This window comes from Gracilinanus agilis, chromosome 5 (genome assembly GCF_016433145.1).
Source record: "Gracilinanus agilis isolate LMUSP501 chromosome 5, AgileGrace, whole genome shotgun sequence".
Taxonomy (NCBI): Eukaryota; Metazoa; Chordata; class Mammalia; order Didelphimorphia; family Didelphidae; genus Gracilinanus; species Gracilinanus agilis.
This window is the reverse complement of record NC_058134.1, coordinates 45781436-45797276: the sequence shown is the minus strand read 5'-3', so window position 1 is coordinate 45797276 and position 15841 is coordinate 45781436. Positions and strand designations below refer to the sequence as shown.

The window sequence follows — 15841 nt, the reverse complement described above, 5'->3', positions numbered from 1 at the left end:
GAAGGAAGGAAGGAAGGAAGGAAAAGGGTAGAAAAAGGAAGGAAGGAAGGAAGGAAGGAAGGAAGAGGAAGAAAAAAGGAAGGGAGAGAAAGAAGGAAGGAGGGAAAGGAAAGGAAGGAAGAAAAAAGGAAGAAAAAAAAGAAAAAAAGGAAGGGAAGGAGGAAAGGAGGGAGGGAAGGAGGAAAATTTAGAAAAAGAAACAATGGCCATTATGACTTCACCAAGCATAAGGATGCCTTATGCCAAAAACTCTACTTTTCTTTTTTGATGGGAGTACAAAACTGGTTATTAGGGGAAGAGAATACCATTGGCTTAATATATTTTATTTTCATCCGGGCATGTGACAGAATTTTTTATGATATATCTATGAATAAGAATACACAAAAATGGACTAGATGATGGTATAGTTAAGAACTACAATAAAAATGTTGATATATAATGGCTCAAGGCTTGTAAAGAGCTTTATATACATCATCTCTATTTGATCATTGTAACCCTGTAAGATGGGTACTGTAAATATTGTTATCCCTATTGTAAAAATGAGGAAACTAAAGCTTAAACTAAAGATGTTAAACTAAAGTTAAAAATTAATGGATGAATCTCAACTTGAAGGAAGGCCTCTATGGATGCTGCTGGTAGACTCTGCCTTTTGCCTTATCCCATACAACATTTTTATCAGTGATTTAGATAGAGACACAATAGTCGTGTTTTCCAGAGTTGCAAATGACACCAGGCTTGGAAGGATAACTGATATATTGGATCACAGGACTGAGATTTTTAAATACTTCAGTAGCCTGAGGCAATGGGCCTAAACTAACACTGTTACATTTGATGGGGACAGATGTAAAAGTCTGCTCTTAGCTTCAAAGAATCATCTGCAGGGACACAGAAAAGGAGAAAGAAGACCTGCTGGAACAGTAGTTCATGTGAAATCACCTGCTAGGAAGACAAGCTTAGGATGAACCAAAAGTGGGATGTGTAGAAAAATCTAATATCAGCTTGGGCTACCTAAATAGAAGTTAGTATCGAGCTGGAATAAGATCAGAATGCCATGGTTCTCTGGGCTCATTCTGAAGAGAATTGCATTTAATTCAAGGCACCACATTTTAAGAGGTGTATTGACAGACTAAAGGTGGCCAGTATAGTGAAGGGTCGTAAATCATGGCACGTAGTAGACAGATACAAAATTTTAAAAGGGAGAACCTAGAGAAGACAAAACTTAGGGTGATGTCAGAAGTGTTTTCCTATCCTTGAAGCACCACCATGTAGAAGAGAATTGACTCTGGATATTTCAGAAGTAGGGGTTCTTAGCCTATATAGAATGGGCCCCTCTGGCAGTCTGATGAAGTCTATGAAGTCCTTCTCAGAATGTTTTTAAATGCATAAAGAAACCAATTATATTGAAGTCAAATTCTAAAAAATGTTTGCTAGCAGTTTCAGGGAACTAGATTTTTGGCTCCTTATAAGGAGGGACTTTCTATTAATAACAGCTATCCAAAAATGGAATGAAGGTTTTCTGGAAGTATTCAAGCAGAAATTGGACTACCACGTGTCAAGGATTTAGGAAGTGGAGTGGAACCAATATGAACTGGGGCAGTTCGGGAAGTATTAGTTCTAGACTAGAGTCTGAGGAACTGTGTCCAGATTTTGATTCTCATACTACCAGATAGTCTTAGATAAGTATTTTTCTTTGGTCCTCAGTTTCTTGATTTGTAAAATAAAAAGATTAGAGTTAGGTGATCTATGAATCTATGATATGTGCTCTATTCAGGGTGTCCCCAAAATCTTAGAACAGTTTAAAGCTACAAAGGTTTAAAATTTCCCTAGGTCTTTGGGGGCACCCTGTATTGTAGGTAAGTGTTAGGGTCTGACGTGGTATTTATCATTTGCATCAAACATCAGTTGCTGTTTCTTCTATTTCCTGGAGCTGTCCCAATGGAGCTATTGTTCTGTTTCATTTTGTGCCCATCTCATCTCTTTTGAATCATTATTCATTCCCATTCACCAAGCATTTAAACACCTATCATACACAGAGGACTGTGAATGCCTTAGTTCCTGCCCTCTTTGTGATCATGTAATTAATCACCATTTGACTACAGTCAGACCAACCAAATGTTTCATAAATACTTCATTTTCAGATATTCCATGCAATTCAATTAATGGTAATTGTGTGGCTATATGCAATTCACTGAGCTAAGCTAATGAAAATCAAATTTTAAATGAAGCCAAGTAAACATCTATTAAGCACCTAACTTCTGCTAGGCACTATGTGCTAAAGGCTTAGGTTTAAAAACAGATTGCTTCCCCTTAAGAAAATTATAATCAAAATGTAGGATATGTAGCCTGAGCACTGATAAAGTATGATACCAAGTAGACTTAGAATAGGGGCAAAGAAGAGAATCTGGCAAAGTATTCTGGGAAAATAAGAGAAGGGAAGGATAGTTTGAGTTTGGAAGATCAGAGAAGACATGATGAAGGAGATGGTACCCAAGCTAGATGTCAGAGGAAGAGAAGGGCTTCATCAGGTAAAAACCAGGAAGGAGGGGGCAACTGGGTAGCTCAGTGGATTGGGAGTCAGGCCTAGAGACAGGGGATCATAGGTTCAAATCTGGCCTCAGACACTTCCCAGCTGTGTGACCCTGGGCAAGTCACTTGACCCCCATTGCCTACCCTTACCACTCTTCTGCCTTGGAGCCAATACACAGTATTGACTCCAAGATGGAAGGTAAGGGTTTAAAAAAAAATACCAGGAGGGAGTTTCTCTCCTCTCCAGTACAATCTTCTCCCAGTTGAGAAAATATTCATCCTCACTTATAGAAGTGACTGTGTCACCCTTCTTCAAAAGCTTCCCCAAAATTCTCTCCTCCTCTTTACTACCTAGAGGATGTTTAAAAGCTCTCAGAAGTATGGTTCAAACATAAATCCTTTTTCAAAATGACTTTTGTTATGAACTTAATATCACCAGCAAAAGTAAATCTAATAAATAAGCTAAATATTATAATATAAAATAGTAATATCCAAGTTATTTTCAGTTTTACTCGAACAACATCATGACATTTATTTCTAGATCTATTTCTGATATTTTTCTTGTGAGTTATAATAATAGCAGTTATGATTTATATAGAGCATTAAGGTTTATAAAGCACTTCACATATAACTATTTAGTGTATATATTGTTCTAATTCTCCATTCTCTATTTTTTTTACTTTATATGCCTCCATATTTCTTTATATTCTTTATATTGGCCTTTTATGACACAATAGTATTTTATTAATATTGTCATTACTAATGCAATCCATTTAGCCATTTCTCAAGCATTATAATATGAATTGTTTATAGTTTGTTTACTATTATAAAATATTAATATTTTGTTTAATCTCTTTTATATTTAGTAACATCTTCAGGATCTAGTTTTAGTAGCAAGATCAATGTGTTGAAAGGCAGGATCAGCTTTGTAGCTCTGTTTGTATTTTCCCCAATTTATTTCCGAAATAATTAAACCAATTCCTAGCTCCTGCTTTAATCACTGTAAGTGTAACATTGAATATTATAACCTTTAAATTATTTTCGCTAATGAGTATATCTCATGAATTCTTTTAATTTTTACTAGAAATTTCAACTGTTTAAAGTTTGGGGTATTTTTTAGGCAACTGAAAATTCTTCATTCAAGACCTGCCAGTCTATAACTTTTGATCATTTTCCTTTCGGAAATGGACAATACACTTACATTTCTGTCTACTCGGATTTTGGATGTGAGATTCTTATCAGCCACATTTGCTATAAATATTCTCCTCCCAATCTATTTCTTTCCTATTAGTTAAAGGACCTTTTTTGTTTTATAAAACCACATTATTTTTATATGACCAAGTCCACATCTTTAGTCTTCTAAGATTTCTTCCATATGCTCGATAGATAAAAGTTATTCTACTCTCCATTATTGTTATAAATGACACAACTTTTTCATATAATTTTTTTCTATTTCAATCACTGATCCATTTGGAATTTATTGTAGAATAATGTGAGTCATTTTATGCCTATACTTTTCTTTCTAAATCACTGGTTCTGTTTCATCCATCTCTTTTTATCTAGTAACAGATCATTTTGATATAACCACTTTATAGCATAATTTAAGATCTCTTGTAGCTTCTGGATTTTTGAGCAGAAGAATAGCATACTTATGCATATATATACATATACATACATATGGATGATTATTTTAACAATTTATTATTTTAGTGTGAAAGATGAGTTACAGAGTAGAACTTGAGGCATGGTGACCAGCTAGGTGACTGTTACAGTATTTCAGATGAGAGGTAAGAAGGCAAAATGAGCAATATTGGGGGTTAGAACCAGTAGGATGCAACCATTGATTGAATGTGGGTGTAAGCAGAGGAAAAAGTCTTCAAAGACTTAAGGCTTTAAGTCTTGAGAGTTTTCTAGGAAGATGGAGTCATCAAGAGAATTTGGCAAGAAAAGTGTGTTGTGGGTGGGGGTTTAGAGGGGAAGAGGATTTAGCTAATATGGAGTTGTAAGGTGCCATGGTGTCATCCAAATGAAGGCTTCTGCAAGGCAGATGGAGAATCAGGATTAGAACTCAAGAGATAGAGGTCAAGGATTAAGAACCTCACTGAATAACTTCGACCTTCTCAGCAAAGTAGGAGTCCTTTGTAGAGAGGCAGAGAAGTGGCGATGAAGTTGTAGGCTTAAAGAGAATATTAGAAATGGCCCCGTGGGCACTATAATTCCTGTGGAGTGTTTGGGGCCCACATAAGCATAGTTAGCTTGAATTAGTAGTGGGTCCAGGAATCCATGCTTGATGGCTTTAAGGACAGAACCAAAGAAAGCCGACAGTGATGGTGCCCCAGAGTTAAGGATGTGTGAAAAGACAAAAGGGTGAGGAATTCAAGAGTGGAGAACGGCTTCTTGTTCTTGTAGCTACCTGTAAGTAATGTAAATGAAAGGACATAAAATGTCTCCATGGAAAACATCTTATATCTCTAAAGTAGAACAAATTTGACTGAAATAAAATTGATTAAGATCATTAGTCAAGAAGATTCCATTTCACTCATTTTTTCCTACAACGAAGTACATTCCTGCTTGATATGGCCTTAATATATCTGCTTCACTACTTAATGTGAGTAGGCATGTGTAGATAGATAGATAGATAGATAGATAGATAGATAGATAGATAGATAGATAGATAGATATACAAGTTTAAAGTTATTCATTTTCCAAAAAAAATCTTTGATTTTTCATGGGTAGACTTCACAGTACTTAACTAAATTATATATTTATTGTTTTTTTTTGTTTAGTTTTGTTTTTAAACCCTTGTACTTCGGTGTATTGTCTCATAGGTGGAAGATTGGTAAGGGTGGGCAATGGGGGTCAAGTGACTTGCCCAGGGTCACACAGCTGGGAAGTGGCTGAGGCCGGGTTTGAACCTAGGACCTCCCGTGTCTAGGCCTGACTCTCACTCCACTGAGCTACCCAGCTGCCCCTTAAAATATATATTTATATAAATGTTTTACTATTTTAAAAAAGTAGCATAAACTAATTTTTCTCTTTGTAGTAACTGATTCCTGGACACTCTATTTAGCACAAGAAACACAATTTATAGTAACTTTCTGTCATTGAATTTGGTATTGCTATGCATAGCAACCATTAAAGACAACATCCAGCTGGGAGATAGAGCTTTGCTTGAATATATGAGGTGTTCTAAGAAAGGCCTTCATATCAAGAGGGTTCTTGAGCTCTTAATCTAATTGAAGACAAACTAAACTACCGGGGCCTATAAGGAACATACTTTTTTCCCCCTTTTCCCCTCAATTCTAGTACTGTGGTAAGCTGGGATTCTAGATTTCTTATTCTATTTGTTTTGTTGATATATTTTATGTTTATATCCCATTAATTTCCATAAATACTCTCCCTATGTAATTAACTCTTACTTGCAACACTGGGAGTTTTTTTTTTTAATAAGCTAATCAACTAAGACATCAACTAAACAGGGGATGCCATGAGATATTCCTATTTTACCCCCATTGTCTCCAGTGAAAGCAGACATATATTTTCTCACCTCTTCTCCATGTTCAAACTTGGTTGTTACCATCACATAGTATTTAGTTTTGTTTTCTTATTTACATTGTTTATATTATTTTCCTGGTTTTGCTTTATTGTGTTCTATGTATCAATTCATATTAAGTCTTCCCATGTTGATTGTAAGAATAAAGAAAGCCTCTGCCAAAACTGTAATAATAAAAGGAACCAGTAACCAATGTTATGATACAGGGGAGAGAAGGGGGGAGAGAGTCTAAATGGTGAGACTCTCTTCTAGCTCTCCCCTCCCACCGAATATACTCTGGGAGACTTTGAGGGAGTGTTACCCCAAAACTGGGTTGCCTGGATGGTCGTGCTGCCCCCACAAGAGTTGGGGGTGAGGCTTCCCTATAAGATGAGGTATATGGTACCCCAGTCTGATTCTGAATGAGGGCGGGGTTCACACAAGCTTCCCCTGAGGTCAGTCAACTTCACAGCGGGTGGTCTGGCTTCAAGATGGAGGCAGCCAGACTCAGCTGTGGTTCCCCTCTCCCTCTTTGTCTCTCAGGTACTCCAGAACACTATCTGACTAATGAATGGCTTTTATTATTCACAATTTAGGGATTGAGGAAAGGAGTGAAGGGCAGAGGGATTTTGGGGTGCCCTCTTCTCTATTTCTATGGGGTATGTCACTCAAGTGGGAACCTTTGGGATTCCCACTCCCAAGCTTCTTCCCTTGCCTCTTCTTTTGTTTCTATTTCTATTTCTATTTCTATTTCTATTTCTATTTCTATTTCTATTTCTATTTCTATCCTTCCTACAATTGTAAGTTAGACCAGAAAGGGTCTCTCAGCAAGGTTGGGTAACTGGGGAAGGAGACTAAGAGATCGTTCCCAAAATAGAGTCCAAAAACTAAGCTGACTCTATGGTTGAAGTCTTGCTGGGTGAGAATCAATGTAATTTTTGACCAGGGAATCGGGGTTTCAATGTCCAAAGAAAGATCCTCAGGAAGCCCTCTGTACTGGATTCTAGCTGAGATGTCTTCCTCTGGAAGACCTCTCCTCTCCTTCTTCCTCCGAGAAATTCCCAGAATCCCTCTCTGGTCTCAACTGTCAACCACTCCTTCTCTGGCTCCTTGTCCCATCCCCCTTGCACATGACCTAAATTCTCATTTCTCATTATCTTTTAGAGTAATATATTCTATTAGCTTCCTTTACCACAATTTCTTTAGCCATTCACCATTTGATAAGACCCATCTTTGTTTTCAGTTCTTTGATATGACAAAAAGTATTGCTGTGACTGTTTTGGTGTTTATTTAGTAACTATCTTTTTGAGTCTGACACTCTTGAGGAATATGTATGCAGTGGATTCTCTGAATCAAAAAATCATGGACATTTTAATCACTTGTTTAAGCATAATTCCAATTGTTTTCCAGAATTGTTGGGTCAATCTGTAGCTCTAAAAACAGTATGTTAGAGTATATCTCTTTCCAGCCCTACTAAGATGGATTATTCCCATCTTTTTTGTCATCTTCGCCAATTTGCTGGGGGTTAGGTGAATCCTGAGTAGTTACAATTTACATTTTTCTTTTTATTGATTTGGAGCAATCCTTCATAAATTTGTTAATAGTTTGTATTTCTCCAGCCTCCTTTGGCAGCTCACTAAAATTAAAATGATACAGAGAGTAGCATGGACCCAAGGATGAAATGCAATTTTGTGAAGCATTCCCTATTTTCCCCTTTTCCAAACCTTTCCAAGTGATCAATGGCAAATACTTTTGTTGTTTAAAAAAATAATTTGTAGTTCTTCTCTTGAGTTTCATTTATTCATAGCCTTTGATGTATTGTAAATATATTTCTTGATGTCTCACAAGAAGGCATTATTTTCCTTTGGATAACAGAAAAGAAAGTACAAGTAGTTAGATTAAGCCAAATTTCATTGGAACAAATGTATAATTTTTTTCTTCAATACTATGTTAGTGAATCATGAATGGTATCAGGGAGTTGGATTCCTATTGGCCATTTTTGTCACAGTTTTGAATGTAACTAAACTGTGGTAACAAAAGGAAGTGGAAATTGATGGACTCTATCCCTTTTCTCTGTGCTTCTGGACCAAAAAAAGGGAACCTGAAGATTCAGTCCATTTCTTTTCTTTCACTCATCTATCCCTGAGGAATGAAAGTCTTGTTAGTTATTCTCTATTTCCATTTTTTTTTTCAAAAATGCCACAGGGAAAGGAATAAATCAGAGTAAAACTTTTTCTTTTTTTCCTTAGGTAGTGATTATATTTCTACCTTCCATATCCACTTCAACAAGAGCATTGGCATAGCAGACCAGACTTGGGGCATCCAAGGAGTGGAGTTCTTAACAGTGATGGTGTCTGCACCATTTGCCTCATTTTCCATTTCTATTGGTGTCCAAGACCCTGACAGGCTGCCACATACTGTCAAGATATTTTCATAGCTTTTTCTCTTCCCCTTGCTTTAGGACAGATCTTTCTCCAATTTCTAATATAGGTGCAGGAGGAAAATAACTCTGGGCTGTGACTTTTCCTTTGTTTCTTGGCCTCCCAAGTGCTTTGGGTCTCTCACCTTCTGTTCTGAGAATCCATTCTGTCACTAACTCAGGATATGTCTGCTTGTGCTTGGCAGGCCTGATGGAATAGGCAGTGGTCAGAAAGGGAAGTATTACTCTAAACAGAGTTCTCTAATACATTTACTTCTAGAAGGCATGCTGCTGACTTTTAAAACAGGGTAAAGGAATACTCAGGTAAAGTTTTGTCATTTTCTTTTATGTTTAGAAACAATAATGATTCAATGGCCAGAGTTAAAAAATAATAATTTTTATTACTTTTCTTTTTCTGGTATTTTGATGATGGATCTCAGTTTAACCAATGAAGAAAACACAAGAGGGAAAAAAACTAAGAAACCTCAACACGCTCTTAGCAGTGTTGAAAAGGAGAAATATGAGAAATGGACTACCTAGAAAATCATGCCACCCTATGGAGTCCATGCCAACATGTTTCCCCCAAGCACTTCTCACATTTTTCTTTGTCATGTCCTTTTGTCTGGATGTGCACACACACAAAAAGACAATTGTTACAAGGTTCTTCTAGTTTAGTGCTGGGTGGAAGGTAAAAATGAGCACATACTGGACAGCATATATATATATATGTATATGTATATGTATATGTATATGTATATGTATACACACACTCTCTCTCTCTCTCTCACTTTCTTTCTGATCGGATTCAAACTATCTTGTCAGCGTTATTAGAACCAAAGAAAAAAGCGAATAAGCAAGGCTTGACTCAGCAACATTTCCCATAAACACAAAAGGAGCTTCTGTCGGCCCATATCCCCAAAACCATGGATCAGCCTTTTTGTATCTCAATCGAGACAGAGCCAAACAGTAAACAGAGCTGCTCATGATTTATGCATGAAAATAGGTTATCCCATCTGGCCTCCCTAAGTCTCTTGACCCTTCCCTAACTCCTTCCCTGCTGCCAGCACATAATCCCCATTCTCTGGGGAGTCCGGTGCCTGTTTGCCAATTACTGTAGGCATCTCTACATTTCCCCCAGGAGCTTCTGCTGGCTTGTTAGGCTTAATTACTTGACCGATGAGAATCGGAGCCTCAGGTATCAGTCTCATCAGTGGTTCTAGGACTTTCTGGTTACCTGGAGCAGGGCTCGTAGGCCTCTGTTGCCTCGTGTCTTGAATGGAATGGCCTTGAAGTCTGGCCAAGGGTGTCCTTCTCTATTACCATGACCTTGGCCTGAAAAGAAACTGGGCGACGCACCAAGGCCACGGGGACGTGTAAGAGCACTTGCAAATGGTGTCCTTAAATGTTTCAACAACCAATTAGCTGTATTCTTCACCTGTAAACTATGGGATTGGAACTAGATCTTAACAGCTTCTTGACCCATTTTGGTAAGCCTTTCTCAGAATAATGTGTTTAAAGACAAAAAAATAGCATTACAAGAGAAATCATTACTTTGAAATCTAGTTTTCAAAGTAATTTTTAAGTTCCTGGATTCCAGTTTAAGAACCTTTCTAGACTATCTGGTTCCGAAGTCTCTTTCAGCTCTGGCCTCGGGTGGTCATCTATGGTCTCCAGGCATTACAGGGGTTGTTGGGTATCCAAGCCCTGAATTTAGCAATTTCACCAAAATGTCCCCTTGTGCAAAATATTCACAAATCAAGGATGAAATAGCTCTGAAAATCCTCAACAGTTTTCTCAGAAGTCTTTTTTTTAATCACTTCATTCTTTAGTAAACAAGTTCATGGCTAAGGCTCAGTTTTCATGTATCAATGTGACTGCTTTTTAATACACAAGTAAGCCATTGGAAAGCCCAAATGATGAAGTCACTAAAAATTCATTTTACTTCCACTATTATTAGGAAACTCTACCACTACTGATCAGCAGCTTTTCTGTGCTTCCAGAGTTGCCTTGAGCAGGGATGGTTTAAGTCCTTTTGGGGGGAGAAGGAGGTATTTATGGCCAACAGATGTCAGAGGCGGGACCTGAACCCAGGCTGCTCTGATGCTGAGAACCACTGTCTCGCCGCTGCATCCTGCTCACTTCAATACATTTAATTAAATTTTTTTTTATATTTTAAAAATAAAACCCTTACCTTCTGTCTTGGAATTAATACTGTGTATTGGTTCTAAGACAGAAGAGTGGTAAGGGTAGGCAATGGGGGTTAAGTGACTTGCCCAGGGTCACATAGCTAGGAAGTATCTGAGATCAGGTTTTAACCCAGGACCTCCCAAATCTAGGCCTGGCTCTCAATCCACTGAGCTACCCAGCTGCCCCCTCAATACATTTAATTTTAGATGTGGGAAAATCCCTTATGAGAATGAGGCTGCCGCCCCCACCACAGAGCACGGTTCTAGAGCGCTGGGCTTTGGGAGAAGCTCTAGCGGTGCCGGAAGGCCAGCCTGCAGCCAGTGTGAGTCTGGAAAGACCCAGGCTGGCCGAGCAGATCTCTCCCTCTCAGGACACGATTTCCATGTACTCATTCAACGTTTATTGAGTGACTGAGATGGCCAGAGACTAGCACCAGAGGAGGGAAGGCAAAGCGAAAACGTTCGATGACCACAAAGGTGGTCTGCGGGTCAGGAAGGGACAGAAATGTTGCAGGGAGATGACACAACATCCTTACAGAGCAAAGGGAAAGTGACTTCAGAGGCAAGGTGGAGGCACTAACCATTGGGGGCCTCTCCTAGGAGGAAATGGTCAGCTAGACTCTGAAGGGCAGGGGGGATGGGGCAGAGCATTTCAGGAATGATGGGCAGGAGAACAAAGGCATGAGCTGGAAGGGTACATCTAGGGAACAGTCGGGGAGGCTGAGCTGGCCATAGCATGCAGAAAGGAGCAGATTGTGGGATGAGGCTAGAAAGGGAGCCAGCCTGAGCAGAGGTAGCAAACTGGAGCAATGACTAACGGATTGGGAAGAGAGAAATTGGAGGCAGGGAGGGTAGTAGTGGCTGTGAGAGTGGAGACAAGGGGGTTTGTATGAGAGGTGTTGATGAGGTAGAATCACCAGGACTCAGCCATAGCCTGGATATGTGGGGTGAGGGAGAGTGGGGGGCTAAGGAGGCCCCTGGGTCATTGGAAGGATGTAGGCCAACGGCCTAGAGCTGTCTAGAGGCAGTTGGGGACACTGTAGATAGAGCCCTGGTCCTGGGGTTAGGATGGCCAGAGTTGAAATCTTGCTTTAGACACTTCCTAGCAGCAAGACTGGGCAAATTTTACCTCAGTTTCCTCATCTGTAAAATGAGGATCCTAATAATCCCTAACTCCCATGCTGTTGTGAGGATCTAATGAGATCCTATTTATAATGCACTTAGCCCAGTGCCTAGCACATTGTAGATGCCTAATAAACGCTTCTTTCCTTCCAAAAAAGCAAAAGGAGGAAAAATAGGAGGAGGGGTTGTGTTGGAGCTGACAAGGGATGAAAGAATCCAAAGTATTGGATTAGACAGACCCTTCATTATCTGACCGTGGAGTTAAGGCTGAGAAGGAATCCAGTGTTATTAAAAAGGGACTATTCTTCCGAGAAAGTGGGAGTCTACAAAATTGTTAGCTAACCGTTCTACATTTCAAGGTAACTCACAGTTTTTTGTTCGGAAGTGATGACAAAGCATTTTAGACTAAAAGAGGATGATTAATTTATCAACTCTATCAAAAGTAAAACTCATTCATAGTTATTTCTCTATTTAGGCCAAAGAGTTTCTAATAATAAAAATAATAAGCATTGATATAGTGCAAAGAAATTACAGATGTCTTGCGTTATCCTCCCAACAACCCCGAGAAGTAGGTATTATTGTTATCCCTATTTTACAGATGAGGAAACAGAGGTAGACAGAGATGAAGTGCCTGGCCCAGCAGGGTCACACAGTGAAACAGTGGAGGAGGCAGGCCTTTCTGACTCTGGGTCCAGCACTCTCTATCCACGGTGTCTTCCTCTAATTTAAACTCATTAGCATTTATCAATGACCATTTGCTCCTGAGAAGACTGGAGGCCAAGGAGGTATGACAAGGGGAACTTCATGTAATCGAATGGCATGTCATCACCTGGGAGAAGGATTCAATGCTCCTGCTTGGTCCCAGGGGCTGAACCAAGAGTGGGATACCCCAAGGTGTGCTTATGGGAATGTGTGTATGGGACAGGCAGAGGTTAGAGGAGATTGTCTCTGAATTTCCCTCCTGCTCCAGCGTTCTCATCTCTGATTCACTCTGGAGCTCATCAGCCTTCCACGTTGGTCCTCTCCAGGTATTTTGTCTGAAGCATGTCAGATAAGCATGGATAGTTGGTGGGGTTGAATTATAAGCCCTCCCTCCTTAATCTAATGATGCTTGACCACATGTGATAGTGATCAATTGTGAAAGAGCCATTAATAATTCTGGCATGGTTTTTCTTACATATTGGGTTGACCTTTTTCCTTGTTCCTCTATTATTCTGCCTTTTCTCTCTCTCTGTCTCTCTCTCTCTCTCTCTCTCTGTCTCTCTCTCTGTCTCTCTCTCTCTCTCTGTCTCTCTCTCTCTCTCTCTCTCTCTGTCTCTCTCTCTCTCTCTCTTTTTTTAAAAAAGGCCCCAAATAACAGAAAAACAACCAGGCCTCTTAGATTGGTTTGTTTTTTTTCTGCTTTTTGAAGTCTTACCATTCCATCTTAGCCTTCTATTTACCCCAGTGGTTGCATCTTTCTATTTTCAGCCTCCATAGGATCTTGCACGGAGAAGTTGAATAAATTGTGGTTGGATGACTTGATGAATAGATGCCCCTCAACTCCTCCTTTTTGGTGGTGCTCTTTGCGTCAGCTTGCCTACAGTTTTGCCACTGATTGGCTGGGCAATTCATGAACCACCCTGGGCCTCAGTTTCCTCATTTGCAAAATGAAAGGTTCAGAATGGATGATATTTAAGGACTCTTCCTTTGAAGGCCTTAAAATATATTATTCTAATTTATCTGGCCCCACTCCTTGAACCTTCTTGCCCATTCTCCGTTGCCCACTCTTGCTTCCTGTGGTAGTCAAAAGAGCCACGTGTCACAGGGCATTGGGAAATACCCAGACTAAGATCAAAGCTACTGAAAGTGACTGCTACTGCTTCACTTTGATTGTTCTGCCAGGAAATATTACCCTCCTGAAGTCACATGTCTATTTACCTATTATGTGTTCTCTGTAGACAAAAAGGTGCCTTACATACATTGATGCAAATGTGAGTTTTAAAGATGCTAATTTTACGATGAGTCAGGAGCAATTTGTCAGGCCAGAGGGAAATAGGAGACAATTGGAAGGGCACCAGAGGGCTAAGCTAAATAATAGATGAAAGAAATTGAAAGAGAACCCAGGTGTCTGAAAGGAGAAAGCTAGGAGCTGATTCAAGTACAGTGAGTGGCAGAGAGGGTATGGCAGATGTGTGCCTAGTGACATTGGGGCTCAAGTGGGCAAGGAATGGAAAGGAAGTGACTCAGAAAATGGGGATAAAGAGTGGTGGCGATGATGATGTTAGAATACTGTAGTGAGGGGAAATATCACAGAGACAGGAAGAAGAAGAAAAGATGAATAATTCTAGCATGAATGAAAATAGAGTAAAGAAAAAGGAGGTCAAGAATAAAGTAAAGAATTCAGGAGAGGGGAAGAGTTACTGGGAAAGAAATCACATGAGTGTGGGTGAGTTCAAAGGTCTACAAAGAAGTCAGTTTGACTAGGGCTGAGCAGGGGCCTAGACCCCAACAGGAAAAGACAGAATGATGGGTTTGGGTTTACAAGCCTAGTGCTTCACTTTCTCTGGGGTCCTAGACTGAGAGTTTGAACAAGCTCCTGCCACAGTCTCATAGTTGAAGTGAATAGGCTTCTGCTGAGATGTTGTATCAGAGAAAGAGGTAATGTACTTTTCCTTTAAAAAACTGATTATAAAAATAATGAATCATCAAATGATGACTTGATAAAATAACCAATGAAAATGATAATCAATGAAATAATTGATGAAAACAATCACATAAATGAGGGAAGTAAAAAAATAAAATGATATATAACCCTTAACATCATACCATCCTTTTTTTTTTTTTTTAAACCCTTACCTTCAGTCTTGGAGTCAATACTGTGTATTGGCTCCAAGGCAGAAGAGTGGTAAAGGGTAGGCAATGAGGGTCAAGTGACTTGCCCAGGGTCACACGGCTGAGAAGTGTCCGAGGCCAGATTTGAACCTAGGACCTAGCTCTCAATCCACTGAACTACCCAGCTGCCCCCTATACATAATCCATTTTAATAAAATAGAACAATACATATTATGCTCTGTTTCTCCCAAAGAGCTATTGGCATCTTCCACATGAGTATTTCCTTTAACAATGCAGATTCCAACCCATCCATGCCTATCCATCCTGTGCAATTTTAATCTTTCACTCAGAGGGTCTACCTGCTATACTGGGAACCCTCAGCTCATTCTCTTCAGATAATCTACTTAATAGTGGGACACAAGGCAATCCATCAGTCATCCCTCACTCAGACTACACGATTAGCTCATCTTTTTTTTTTTCCTCCAGTCACATATTTCTCTTTTGAACCCTCCACACTGCTTTTCTAGCCTGATTCCTCATTCCTAATGTGTTACAGAAGGCTCATGCTCACCACTTCTTTGGGGCCATCTTTAGCTTCAGTCCTTTGGAGCCTATAGTAGTCTTGTAGCCAAATAATATCTCCAGAAGTATATTGTATTTAAAGCTAAACCTTTATTTCAAAAGGGTAGCTTAGAGAGCTTAAAAGATTTGGAACAGCTTCCCAAAGTCAGTCCATCCCATCCCATTGCTATCTTCCATCTGTTCAATCCTGGTCCTAATTCAGTGACTGTTTTCAGTGTTTATCGAAGATCCATGAACTGATAAATGAGATTTGCAGGTCTTCTATTCAACAGTCTGTCAGTCTGTATTCTTCATTGGTTTTTTCCTATCTGGATAATTAGGCCTAACTCTTTTGAACGTTTATGTAACTTTATGTGAGGCTTTGCAGTATTCTGGAGTCTGAGCAATTAGTACAAGATAGTCTTGAAATGGGAGCATCCAGAGGACCTCTCCATCTAGAGAGAACCCCTCGGTGATTTGACCTCTGTAAGCACCTCCTTCATGACTGTAAGTGAACACCTTTGGTGATCACGCTTCTCCTGTTTTATACTATGCTCGATTTTAATCTAACAGCAAGAATCACTTAATAAAGCTAACCAGTACTATCACAGATTTCAAAAAGCTGATGTGATTTCTGGTATACACATGGGGATACCTTTTTGGAGGAGAGCCAGGAAGGCA

At 39.4% G+C, this 15841-nt stretch overlaps 1 protein-coding gene and 1 pseudogene across 1 annotated transcript in view; both read left to right on the top strand.

The window, feature by feature from the left end:
- Positions 1-15841, top strand: part of ULK4 (unc-51 like kinase 4) — a 660820-nt gene that overhangs the window by 524836 nt on the left and 120143 nt on the right. The window lies entirely within an intron of this gene.
- LOC123250798 lies at positions 7673-7769 on the top strand (annotated as a pseudogene).